Source organism: Notolepis coatsorum (assembly GCF_963971535.1).
Source record: "Notolepis coatsorum genome assembly, chromosome: 5".
In the NCBI taxonomy this organism is placed as follows: domain Eukaryota; kingdom Metazoa; phylum Chordata; class Actinopteri; order Aulopiformes; family Paralepididae; genus Notolepis; species Notolepis coatsorum.
In genome coordinates, this window is record NC_140169.1 from 55891939 (window position 1) to 55904098 (window position 12160).

At 44.3% G+C, this 12160-nt stretch overlaps 1 protein-coding gene across 1 annotated transcript in view; it reads left to right on the forward strand.

Moving 5' to 3' along the window:
- The window catches only part of syne2a (spectrin repeat containing, nuclear envelope 2a), a gene marked incomplete at its 5' end in the record, with an annotated part of 351160 nt that overhangs the window by 305551 nt on the left and 33449 nt on the right, over positions 1-12160 (forward strand). The gene's annotated exons all lie outside the window — the stretch shown is intronic.

Consider the following 12160-nt stretch of genomic DNA (forward strand, 5'->3'; position numbering starts at 1 on the left):
TGAACGGGTTAACCTTCTGTAGTGTGGTGGTGAAAGGGTTAACCTCCTGTATTGTTGCAGTGAAAGGGTTAACCCTTTTGGTAGTGTGGCAGTGAAAGGGTCAATCTCCTGTATTGTTGCAGTGAAAGGGTTAACCATTTTGGTCATGTGGCAGTGAAAGGGTTAACCATTTTGGTGGTGTTGCGGTGAAAGGGTTAACCCTTTTGGTAGTGTGGCAGTGAAAGGGTTAATCTCCTGTATTGTTGCAGTGAAAGGGTTAACCATTTTGGTCATGTGGCAGTGAAAGGGTTAAACATTTTGGTGGTGTTGCGGTGAAAGGGTTAACCCTTTTGGTAGTGTGGCAGTGAAAGGGTTAATCTCCTGTATTGTTGCAGTGAAAGGGTTAACCATTTTGGTCATGTGGCAGTGAAAGGGTTAACCATTTTGGTGGTGTTGTGGTGAAAGGGTTAAAGAAGCACACTGAGAGACTTTTGGTTGTTTGGCCTGAGTTTGCCACAGCTTGCGTCTGTTGGCGTCACGCTGTGTTATCCCTTTAAAGTCTACAGAGTCCTCGGGTCAAACAGCAGAAATAGTTCTGGTGTTTGACCTGAGGACTCTGTAGACTTTAAAGGGATAGTTCTGCTGTTTGACCTGAGGACTCTGTAGACTTTAAAGGGATAGTTCTGGTGTTTGACCTGAGGACTCTGTAGACTTTAAAGGGGTAGTTCTGCTGTTTGACCTGAGGACTCTGTAGACTTTAAAGGGATAGTTCTGCTGTTTGACCTGAGGACTCTGTAGACTTTAAAGGGATAGTTCTGGTGTTTGACCTGAGGACTCTGTAGACTTTAAAGGGATAGTTCTGCTGTTTGACCTGAGGACTCTGTAGACTTTAAAGGGGTAGTTCTGCTGTTTGACCTGAGGACTCTGTAGACTTTAAAGGGATAGTTCTGCTGTTTGACCGGAGGACTCTGTAGACTTTAAAGGGATAGTTCTGCTGTTTGACCCGAGGACTCTGTAGACTTTAAAGGGATAGTTCTGGTGTTTGACCTGAGGACTCTGTAGACTTTAAAGGGGTAGTTCTGCTGTTTGACCTGAGGACTCTGTAGACTTTAAAGGGATAGTTCTGCTGTTTGACCTGAGGACTCTGTAGACTTTAAAGGGGTAGTTCTGCTGTTTGACCTGAGGACTCTGTAGACTTTAAAGGGATAGTTCTGGTGTTTGACCTGAGGACTCTGTAGACTTTAAAGGGATAGTTCTGCTGTTTGACCGGAGGACTCTGTAGAATTTAAAGGGATAGTTCTGCTGTTTGACCCGAGGACTCTGTAGACTTTAAAGGGACAGTTCTGCTGTTTGACCGGAGGACTCTGTAGACTTTAAAGGGATAGTTCTGCTGTTTGACCTGAGGACTCTGTAGACTTTAAAGGGATAGTTCTGCTGTTTGACCCGAGGACTCTGTAGACTTTAAAGGGATAGTTCTGCTGTTTGACCTGAGGACTCTGTAGACTTTAAAGGGATAGTTCTGCTGTTTGACCTGAGGACTCTGTAGACTTTAAAGGGATAGTTCTGGTGTTTGACCTGAGGACTCTGTAGACTTTAAAGGGGTAGTTCTGCTGTTTGACCTGAGGACTCTGTAGACTTTAAAGGGATAGTTCTGCTGTTTGACCTGAGGACTCTGTAGACTTTAAAGGGGTAGTTCTGCTGTTTGACCTGAGGACTCTGTAGACTTTAAAGGGATAGTTCTGGTGTTTGACCTGAGGACTCTGTAGACTTTAAAGGGATAGTTCTGCTGTTTGACCTGAGGACTCTGTAGACTTTAAAGGGATAGTTCTGCTGTTTGACCTGAGGACTCTGTAGACTTTAAAGGGATAGTTCTGCTGTTTGACCTGAGGACTCTGTAGACTTTAAAGGGATAGTTCTGGTGTTTGACCTGAGGACTCTGTAGACTTTAAAGGGATAGTTCTGCTGTTTGACCTGAGGACTCTGTAGACTTTAAAGGGATAGTTCTGCTGTTTGACCTGAGGACTCTGTAGACTTTAAAGGGATAGTTCTGCTGTTTGACCTGAGGACTCTGTAGACTTTAAAGGGGTAGTTCTGCTGTTTGACCCGAGGACTCTGTAGACTTTAAAGGGATAGTTCTGCTGTTTGACCTGAGGACTCTGTAGACTTTAAAGGGATAGTTCTGCTGTTTGACCCGAGGACTCTGTAGACTTTAAAGGGATAGTTCTGCTGTTTGACCTGCGGACTCTGTAGACTTTAAAGGGATAGTTCTGCTGTTTGACCTGAGGACTCTGTAGACTTTAAAGGGGTAGTTCTGCTGTTTGACCTGAGGACTCTGTAGACTTTAAAGGGATAGTTCTGGTGTTTGACCTGAGGACTCTGTAGACTTTAAAGGGATAGTTCTGCTGTTTGACCTGAGGACTCTGTAGACTTTAAAGGGATAGTTCTGCTGTTTGACCTGAGGACTCTGTAGACTTTAAAGGGATAGTTCTGCTGTTTGACCTGAGGACTCTGTAGACTTTAAAGGGATAGTTCTGGTGTTTGACCTGAGGACTCTGTAGACTTTAAAGGGATAGTTCTGCTGTTTGACCTGAGGACTCTGTAGACTTTAAAGGGATAGTTCTGCTGTTTGACCTGAGGACTCTGTAGACTTTAAAGGGATAGTTCTGCTGTTTGACCTGAGGACTCTGTAGACTTTAAAGGGGTAGTTCTGCTGTTTGACCCGAGGACTCTGTAGACTTTAAAGGGATAGTTCTGCTGTTTGACCTGAGGACTCTGTAGACTTTAAAGGGATAGTTCTGCTGTTTGACCCGAGGACTCTGTAGACTTTAAAGGGATAGTTCTGCTGTTTGACCTGCGGACTCTGTAGACTTTAAAGGGATAGTTCTGCTGTTTGACCTGAGGACTCTGTAGACTTTAAAGGGATAGTTCTGCTGTTTGACCTGAGGACTCTGTAGACTTTAAAGGGGTAGTTCTGCTGTTTGACCCGAGGACTCTGTAGACTTTAAAGGGGTAGTTCTGCTGTTTGATCCGAGGACTCTGTAGACTTTAAAGGGATAGTTATGCTGTTTGACCTGAGGACTCTGTAGACTTTAAAGGGGTAGTTCTGCTGTTTGACCTGAGGACTCTGTAGACTTTAAAGGGATAGTTCTGCTGTTTGACCTGAGGACTCTGTAGACTTTAAAGGGGTAGTTCTGCTGTTTGACCTGAGGACTCTGTAGACTTTAAAGGGATAGTTCTGGTGTTTGACCTGAGGACTCTGTAGACTTTAAAGGGATAGTTCTGCTGTTTGACCTGAGGACTCTGTAGACTTTAAAGGGATAGTTCTGCTGTTTGACCTGAGGACTCTGTAGACTTTAAAGGGATAGTTCTGGTGTTTGACCTGAGGACTCTGTAGACTTTAAAGGGATAGTTCTGCTGTTTGACCGGAGGACTCTGTAGAATTTAAAGGGATAGTTCTGCTGTTTGACCCGAGGACTCTGTAGACTTTAAAGGGACAGTTCTGCTGTTTGACCGGAGGACTCTGTAGACTTTAAAGGGATAGTTCTGCTGTTTGACCTGAGGACTCTGTAGACTTTAAAGGGATAGTTCTGCTGTTTGACCCGAGGACTCTGTAGACTTTAAAGGGATAGTTCTGCTGTTTGACCTGAGGACTCTGTAGACTTTAAAGGGATAGTTCTGCTGTTTGACCTGAGGACTCTGTAGACTTTAAAGGGATAGTTCTGCTGTTTGACCTGAGGACTCTGTAGACTTTAAAGGGATAGTTCTGCTGTTTGACCTGAGGACTCTGTAGACTTTAAAGGGATAGTTCTGCTGTTTGACCTGAGGACTCTGTAGACTTTAAAGGGATAGTTCTGCTGTTTGACCTGAGGACTCTGTAGACTTTAAAGGGGTAGTTCTGCTGTTTGACCCGAGGACTCTGTAGACTTTAAAGGGATAGTTCTGCTGTTTGACCTGAGGACTCTGTAGACTTTAAAGGGATAGTTCTGCTGTTTGACCCGAGGACTCTGTAGACTTTAAAGGGATAGTTCTGCTGTTTGACCTGCGGACTCTGTAGACTTTAAAGGGATAGTTCTGCTGTTTGACCTGAGGACTCTGTAGACTTTAAAGGGGTAGTTCTGCTGTTTGACCTGAGGACTCTGTAGACTTTAAAGGGATAGTTCTGGTGTTTGACCTGAGGACTCTGTAGACTTTAAAGGGATAGTTCTGCTGTTTGACCTGAGGACTCTGTAGACTTTAAAGGGATAGTTCTGCTGTTTGACCTGAGGACTCTGTAGACTTTAAAGGGATAGTTCTGCTGTTTGACCTGAGGACTCTGTAGACTTTAAAGGGATAGTTCTGGTGTTTGACCTGAGGACTCTGTAGACTTTAAAGGGATAGTTCTGCTGTTTGACCTGAGGACTCTGTAGACTTTAAAGGGATAGTTCTGCTGTTTGACCTGAGGACTCTGTAGACTTTAAAGGGATAGTTCTGCTGTTTGACCTGAGGACTCTGTAGACTTTAAAGGGGTAGTTCTGCTGTTTGACCCGAGGACTCTGTAGACTTTAAAGGGATAGTTCTGCTGTTTGACCTGAGGACTCTGTAGACTTTAAAGGGATAGTTCTGCTGTTTGACCCGAGGACTCTGTAGACTTTAAAGGGATAGTTCTGCTGTTTGACCTGCGGACTCTGTAGACTTTAAAGGGATAGTTCTGCTGTTTGACCTGAGGACTCTGTAGACTTTAAAGGGATAGTTCTGCTGTTTGACCTGAGGACTCTGTAGACTTTAAAGGGGTAGTTCTGCTGTTTGACCCGAGGACTCTGTAGACTTTAAAGGGGTAGTTCTGCTGTTTGATCCGAGGACTCTGTAGACTTTAAAGGGATAGTTATGCTGTTTGACCTGAGGACTCTGTAGACTTTAAAGGGGTAGTTCTGCTGTTTGACCTGAGGACTCTGTAGACTTTAAAGGGATAGTTCTGCTGTTTGACCTGAGGACTCTGTAGACTTTAAAGGGGTAGTTCTGCTGTTTGACCTGAGGACTCTGTAGACTTTAAAGGGATAGTTCTGGTGTTTGACCTGAGGACTCTGTAGACTTTAAAGGGATAGTTCTGCTGTTTGACCTGAGGACTCTGTAGACTTTAAAGGGATAGTTCTGCTGTTTGACCTGAGGACTCTGTAGACTTTAAAGGGATAGTTCTGGTGTTTGACCTGAGGACTCTGTAGACTTTAAAGGGATAGTTCTGCTGTTTGACCGGAGGACTCTGTAGAATTTAAAGGGATAGTTCTGCTGTTTGACCCGAGGACTCTGTAGACTTTAAAGGGACAGTTCTGCTGTTTGACCGGAGGACTCTGTAGACTTTAAAGGGATAGTTCTGCTGTTTGACCTGAGGACTCTGTAGACTTTAAAGGGATAGTTCTGCTGTTTGACCCGAGGACTCTGTAGACTTTAAAGGGATAGTTCTGCTGTTTGACCTGAGGACTCTGTAGACTTTAAAGGGATAGTTCTGCTGTTTGACCTGAGGACTCTGTAGACTTTAAAGGGATAGTTCTGGTGTTTGACCTGAGGACTCTGTAGACTTTAAAGGGGTAGTTCTGCTGTTTGACCTGAGGACTCTGTAGACTTTAAAGGGATAGTTCTGCTGTTTGACCTGAGGACTCTGTAGACTTTAAAGGGATAGTTCTGCTGTTTGACCTGAGGACTCTGTAGACTTTAAAGGGGTAGTTCTGCTGTTTGACCCGAGGACTCTGTAGACTTTAAAGGGATAGTTCTGCTGTTTGACCTGAGGACTCTGTAGACTTTAAAGGGATAGTTCTGCTGTTTGACCCGAGGACTCTGTAGACTTTAAAGGGATAGTTCTGCTGTTTGACCTGCGGACTCTGTAGACTTTAAAGGGATAGTTCTGCTGTTTGACCTGAGGACTCTGTAGACTTTAAAGGGATAGTTCTGCCTGTTTGACCTGAGGACTCTGTAGACTTTAAAGGGGTAGTTCTGCTGTTTGACCCGAGGACTCTGTAGACTTTAAAGGGGTAGTTCTGCTGTTTGACCCGAGGACTCTGTAGACTTTAAAGGGATAGTTATGCTGTTTGACCTGAGGACTCTGTAGACTTTAAAGGGGTAGTTCTGCTGTTTGACCCGAGGACTCTGTAGACTTTAAAGGGATAGTTCTGCTGTTTGACCTGAGGACTCTGTAGACTTTAAAGGGATAGTTCTGCTGTTTGACCCGAGGACTCTGTAGACTTTAAAGGGATAGTTCTGCTGTTTGACCTGAGGACTCTGTAGACTTTAAAGGGGTAGTTCTGCTGTTTGACCCGAGGACTCTGTAGACTTTAAAGGGATAGTTCTGCTGTTTGACCTGAGGACTCTGTAGACTTTAAAGGGATAGTTCTGCTGTTTGACCCGAGGACTCTGTAGACTTTAAAGGGATAGTTCTGCTGTTTGACCTGCGGACTCTGTAGACTTTAAAGGGATAGTTCTGCTGTTTGACCTGAGGACTCTGTAGACTTTAAAGGGGTAGTTCTGCTGTTTGACCTGAGGACTCTGTAGACTTTAAAGGGATAGTTCTGGTGTTTGACCTGAGGACTCTGTAGACTTTAAAGGGATAGTTCTGCTGTTTGACCTGAGGACTCTGTAGACTTTAAAGGGATAGTTCTGCTGTTTGACCTGAGGACTCTGTAGACTTTAAAGGGATAGTTCTGCTGTTTGACCTGAGGACTCTGTAGACTTTAAAGGGATAGTTCTGGTGTTTGACCTGAGGACTCTGTAGACTTTAAAGGGATAGTTCTGCTGTTTGACCTGAGGACTCTGTAGACTTTAAAGGGATAGTTCTGCTGTTTGACCTGAGGACTCTGTAGACTTTAAAGGGATAGTTCTGCTGTTTGACCTGAGGACTCTGTAGACTTTAAAGGGTAGTTCTGCTGTTTGACCCGAGGACTCTGTAGACTTTAAAGGGATAGTTCTGCTGTTTGACCTGAGGACTCTGTAGACTTTAAAGGGATAGTTCTGCTGTTTGACCCGAGGACTCTGTAGACTTTAAAGGGATAGTTCTGCTGTTTGACCTGCGGACTCTGTAGACTTTAAAGGGATAGTTCTGCTGTTTGACCTGAGGACTCTGTAGACTTTAAAGGGATAGTTCTGCTGTTTGACCTGAGGACTCTGTAGACTTTAAAGGGGTAGTTCTGCTGTTTGACCCGAGGACTCTGTAGACTTTAAACGGGTAGTTCTGCTGTTTGACCCGAGGACTCTGTAGACTTTAAAGGGATAGTTATGCTGTTTGACCTGAGGACTCTGTAGACTTTAAAGGGGTAGTTCTGCTGTTTGACCCGAGGACTCTGTAGACTTTAAAGGGATAGTTCTGCTGTTTGACCTGAGGACTCTGTAGACTTTAAAGGGATAGTTCTGCTGTTTGACCTGAGGACTCTGTAGACTTTAAAGGGATAGTTCTGGTGTTTGACCCGAGGACTCTGTAGACTTTAAAGGGATAGTTCTGCTGTTTGACCTGAGGACTCTGTAGACTTTAAAGGGATAGTTCTGCTGTTTGACCCGAGGACTCTGTAGACTTTAAAGGGGTAGTTCTGCTGTTTGACCTGAGGACTCTGTAGACTTTAAAGGGACAGTTCTGCTGTTTGACCCGAGGACTCTGTAGACTTTAAAGGGATAGTTCTGCTGTTTGACCTGAGGACTCTGTAGACTTTAAAGGGATAGTTCTGCTGTTTGACCTGAGGACTCTGTAGACTTTAAAGGGATAGTTCTGCTGTTTGACCTGAGGACTCTGTAGACTTTAAAGGGATAGTTCTGCTGTTTGACCTGAGGACTCTGTAGACTTTAAAGGGATAGTTCTGGTGTTTGACCTGAGGACTCTGTAGACTTTAAAGGGATAGTTCTGCTGTTTGACCTGAGCACTCTGTAGACTTTAAAGGGATAGTTCTGCTGTTTGACCTGAGGACTCTGTAGACTTTAAAGGGATAGTTCTGCTGTTTGACCTGAGGACTCTGTAGACTTTAAAGGGGTAGTTCTGCTGTTTGACCCGAGGACTCTGTAGACTTTAAAGGGATAGTTCTGCTGTTTGACCTGAGGACTCTGTAGACTTTAAAGGGATAGTTCTGCTGTTTGACCTGAGGACTCTGTAGACTTTAAAGGGATAGTTCTGCTGTTTGACCTGAGGACTCTGTAGACTTTAAAGGGGTAGTTCTGCTGTTTGACCTGAGGACTCTGTAGACTTTAAAGGGGTAGTTCTGCTGTTTGACCCGAGGACTCTGTAGACTTTAAAGGGGTAGTTCTGCTGTTTGACCCGAGGACTCTGTAGACTTTAAAGGGATAGTTTTGCTGTTTGACCGGAGGACTCTGTAGACTTTAAAGGGATAGTTCTGGTGTTTGACCTGAGGACTCTGTAGACTTTAAAGGGGTAGTTCTGCTGTTTGACCTGAGGACTCTGTAGACTTTAAAGGGATAGTTCTGGTGTTTGACCTGAGGACTCTGTAGACTTTAAAGGGATAGTTCTGCTGTTTGACCTGAGGACTCTGTAGACTTTAAAGGGATAGTTCTGCTGTTTGACCTGAGGACTCTGTAGACTTTAAAGGGATAGTTCTGCTGTTTGACCTGAGGACTCTGTAGACTTTAAAGGGATAGTTCTGGTGTTTGACCTGAGGACTCTGTAGACTTTAAAGGGATAGTTCTGCTGTTTGACCTGAGGACTCTGTAGACTTTAAAGGGATAGTTCTGCTGTTTGACCTGAGGACTCTGTAGACTTTAAAGGGATAGTTCTGCTGTTTGACCTGAGGACTCTGTAGACTTTAAAGGGGTAGTTCTGCTGTTTGACCCGAGGACTCTGTAGACTTTAAAGGGATAGTTCTGCTGTTTGACCTGAGGACTCTGTAGACTTTAAAGGGATAGTTCTGCTGTTTGACCCGAGGACTCTGTAGACTTTAAAGGGATAGTTCTGCTGTTTGACCTGCGGACTCTGTAGACTTTAAAGGGATAGTTCTGCTGTTTGACCTGAGGACTCTGTAGACTTTAAAGGGGTAGTTCTGCTGTTTGACCTGAGGACTCTGTAGACTTTAAAGGGATAGTTCTGGTGTTTGACCTGAGGACTCTGTAGACTTTAAAGGGATAGTTCTGCTGTTTGACCTGAGGACTCTGTAGACTTTAAAGGGATAGTTCTGCTGTTTGACCTGAGGACTCTGTAGACTTTAAAGGGATAGTTCTGCTGTTTGACCTGAGGACTCTGTAGACTTTAAAGGGATAGTTCTGGTGTTTGACCTGAGGACTCTGTAGACTTTAAAGGGATAGTTCTGCTGTTTGACCTGAGGACTCTGTAGACTTTAAAGGGATAGTTCTGCTGTTTGACCTGAGGACTCTGTAGACTTTAAAGGGATAGTTCTGCTGTTTGACCTGAGGACTCTGTAGACTTTAAAGGGGTAGTTCTGCTGTTTGACCCGAGGACTCTGTAGACTTTAAAGGGATAGTTCTGCTGTTTGACCTGAGGACTCTGTAGACTTTAAAGGGATAGTTCTGCTGTTTGACCCGAGGACTCTGTAGACTTTAAAGGGATAGTTCTGCTGTTTGACCTGCGGACTCTGTAGACTTTAAAGGGATAGTTCTGCTGTTTGACCTGAGGACTCTGTAGACTTTAAAGGGATAGTTCTGCTGTTTGACCTGAGGACTCTGTAGACTTTAAAGGGGTAGTTCTGCTGTTTGACCCGAGGACTCTGTAGACTTTAAAGGGGTAGTTCTGCTGTTTGACCCGAGGACTCTGTAGACTTTAAAGGGATAGTTATGCTGTTTGACCTGAGGACTCTGTAGACTTTAAAGGGGTAGTTCTGCTGTTTGACCCGAGGACTCTGTAGACTTTAAAGGGATAGTTCTGCTGTTTGACCTGAGGACTCTGTAGACTTTAAAGGGATAGTTCTGCTGTTTGACCTGAGGACTCTGTAGACTTTAAAGGGATAGTTCTGGTGTTTGACCCGAGGACTCTGTAGACTTTAAAGGGATAGTTCTGCTGTTTGACCTGAGGACTCTGTAGACTTTAAAGGGATAGTTCTGCTGTTTGACCCGAGGACTCTGTAGACTTTAAAGGGGTAGTTCTGCTGTTTGACCTGAGGACTCTGTAGACTTTAAAGGGACAGTTCTGCTGTTTGACCCGAGGACTCTGTAGACTTTAAAGGGATAGTTCTGCTGTTTGACCTGAGGACTCTGTAGACTTTAAAGGGATAGTTCTGCTGTTTGACCTGAGGACTCTGTAGACTTTAAAGGGATAGTTCTGCTGTTTGACCTGAGGACTCTGTAGACTTTAAAGGGATAGTTCTGCTGTTTGACCTGAGGACTCTGTAGACTTTAAAGGGATAGTTCTGCTGTTTGACCTGAGGACTCTGTAGACTTTAAAGGGATAGTTCTGGTGTTTGACCTGAGGACTCTGTAGACTTTAAAGGGATAGTTCTGCTGTTTGACCTGAGGACTCTGTAGACTTTAAAGGGATAGTTCTGCTGTTTGACCTGAGGACTCTGTAGACTTTAAAGGGATAGTTCTGCTGTTTGACCTGAGGACTCTGTAGACTTTAAAGGGGTAGTTCTGCTGTTTGACCCGAGGACTCTGTAGACTTTAAAGGGATAGTTCTGCTGTTTGACCTGAGGACTCTGTAGACTTTAAAGGGATAGTTCTGCTGTTTGACCTGAGGACTCTGTAGACTTTAAAGGGATAGTTCTGCTGTTTGACCTGAGGACTCTGTAGACTTTAAAGGGGTAGTTCTGCTGTTTGACCTGAGGACTCTGTAGACTTTAAAGGGGTAGTTCTGCTGTTTGACCCGAGGACTCTGTAGACTTTAAAGGGGTAGTTCTGCTGTTTGACCCGAGGACTCTGTAGACTTTAAAGGGATAGTTTTGCTGTTTGACCGGAGGACTCTGTAGACTTTAAAGGGATAGTTCTGCTGTTTGACCTGAGGACTCTGTAGACTTTAAAGGGATAGTTCTGCTGTTTGACCTGAGGACTCTGTAGACTTTAAAGGGGTAGTTCTGCTGTTTGACCCGAGGACTCTGTAGACTTTAAAGGGATAGTTCTGCTGTTTGACCTGAGGACTCTGTAGACTTTAAAGGGATAGTTCTGCTGTTTGACCCGAGGACTCTGTAGACTTTAAAGGGATAGTTCTGCTGTTTGACCTGAGGACTCTGTAGACTTTAAAGGGATAGTTCTGGTGTTTGACCCGAGGACTCTGTAGACTTTAAAGGGGTAGTTCTGCTGTTTGACCCGAGGACTCTGTATACTTTAAAGGGATAGTTTTGCTGTTTGACCGGAGGACTCTGTAGACTTTAAAGGGATAGTTCTGCTGTTTGACCTGAGGACTCTGTAGACTTTAAAGGGATAGTTCTGCTGTTTGACCCGAGGACTCTGTAGACTTTAAAGGGACAGTTCTGCTGTTTGACCCGAGGACTCTGTAGACTTTAAAGGGATAGTTCTGCTGTTTGACCTGAGGACTCTGTAGACTTTAAAGGGATAGTTCTGCTGTTTGACCTGAGGACTCTGTAGACTTTAAAGGGATAGTTCTGGTGTTTGACCTGAGGACTCTGTAGACTTTAAAGGGATAGTTCTGCTGTTTGACCTGAGGACTCTGTAGACTTTAAAGGGATAGTTCTGCTGTTTGACCTGAGGACTCTGTAGACTTTAAAGGGATAGTTCTGCTGTTTGACCTGAGGACTCTGTAGACTTTAAAGGGATAGTTCTGGTGTTTGACCTGAGGACTCTGTAGACTTTAAAGGGATAGTTCTGCTGTTTGACCTGAGGACTCTGTAGACTTTAAAGGGATAGTTCTGCTGTTTGACCTGAGGACTCTGTAGACTTTAAAGGGATAGTTCTGCTGTTTGACCTGAGGACTCTGTAGACTTTAAAGGGGTAGTTCTGCTGTTTGACCCGAGGACTCTGTAGACTTTAAAGGGATAGTTCTGCTGTTTGACCTGAGGACTCTGTAGACTTTAAAGGGATAGTTCTGCTGTTTGACCCGATGACTCTGTAGACTTTAAAGGGATAGTTCTGCTGTTTGACCTGAGGACTCTGTAGACTTTAAAGGGATAGTTCTGCTGTTTGACCTGAGGACTCTGTAGACTTTAAAGGGATAGTTCTGCTGTTTGACCTGAGGACTCTGTAGACTTTAAAGGGGTAGTTCTGCTGTTTGACCCGAGGACTCTGTAGACTTTAAAGGGGTAGTTCTGCTGTTTGACCC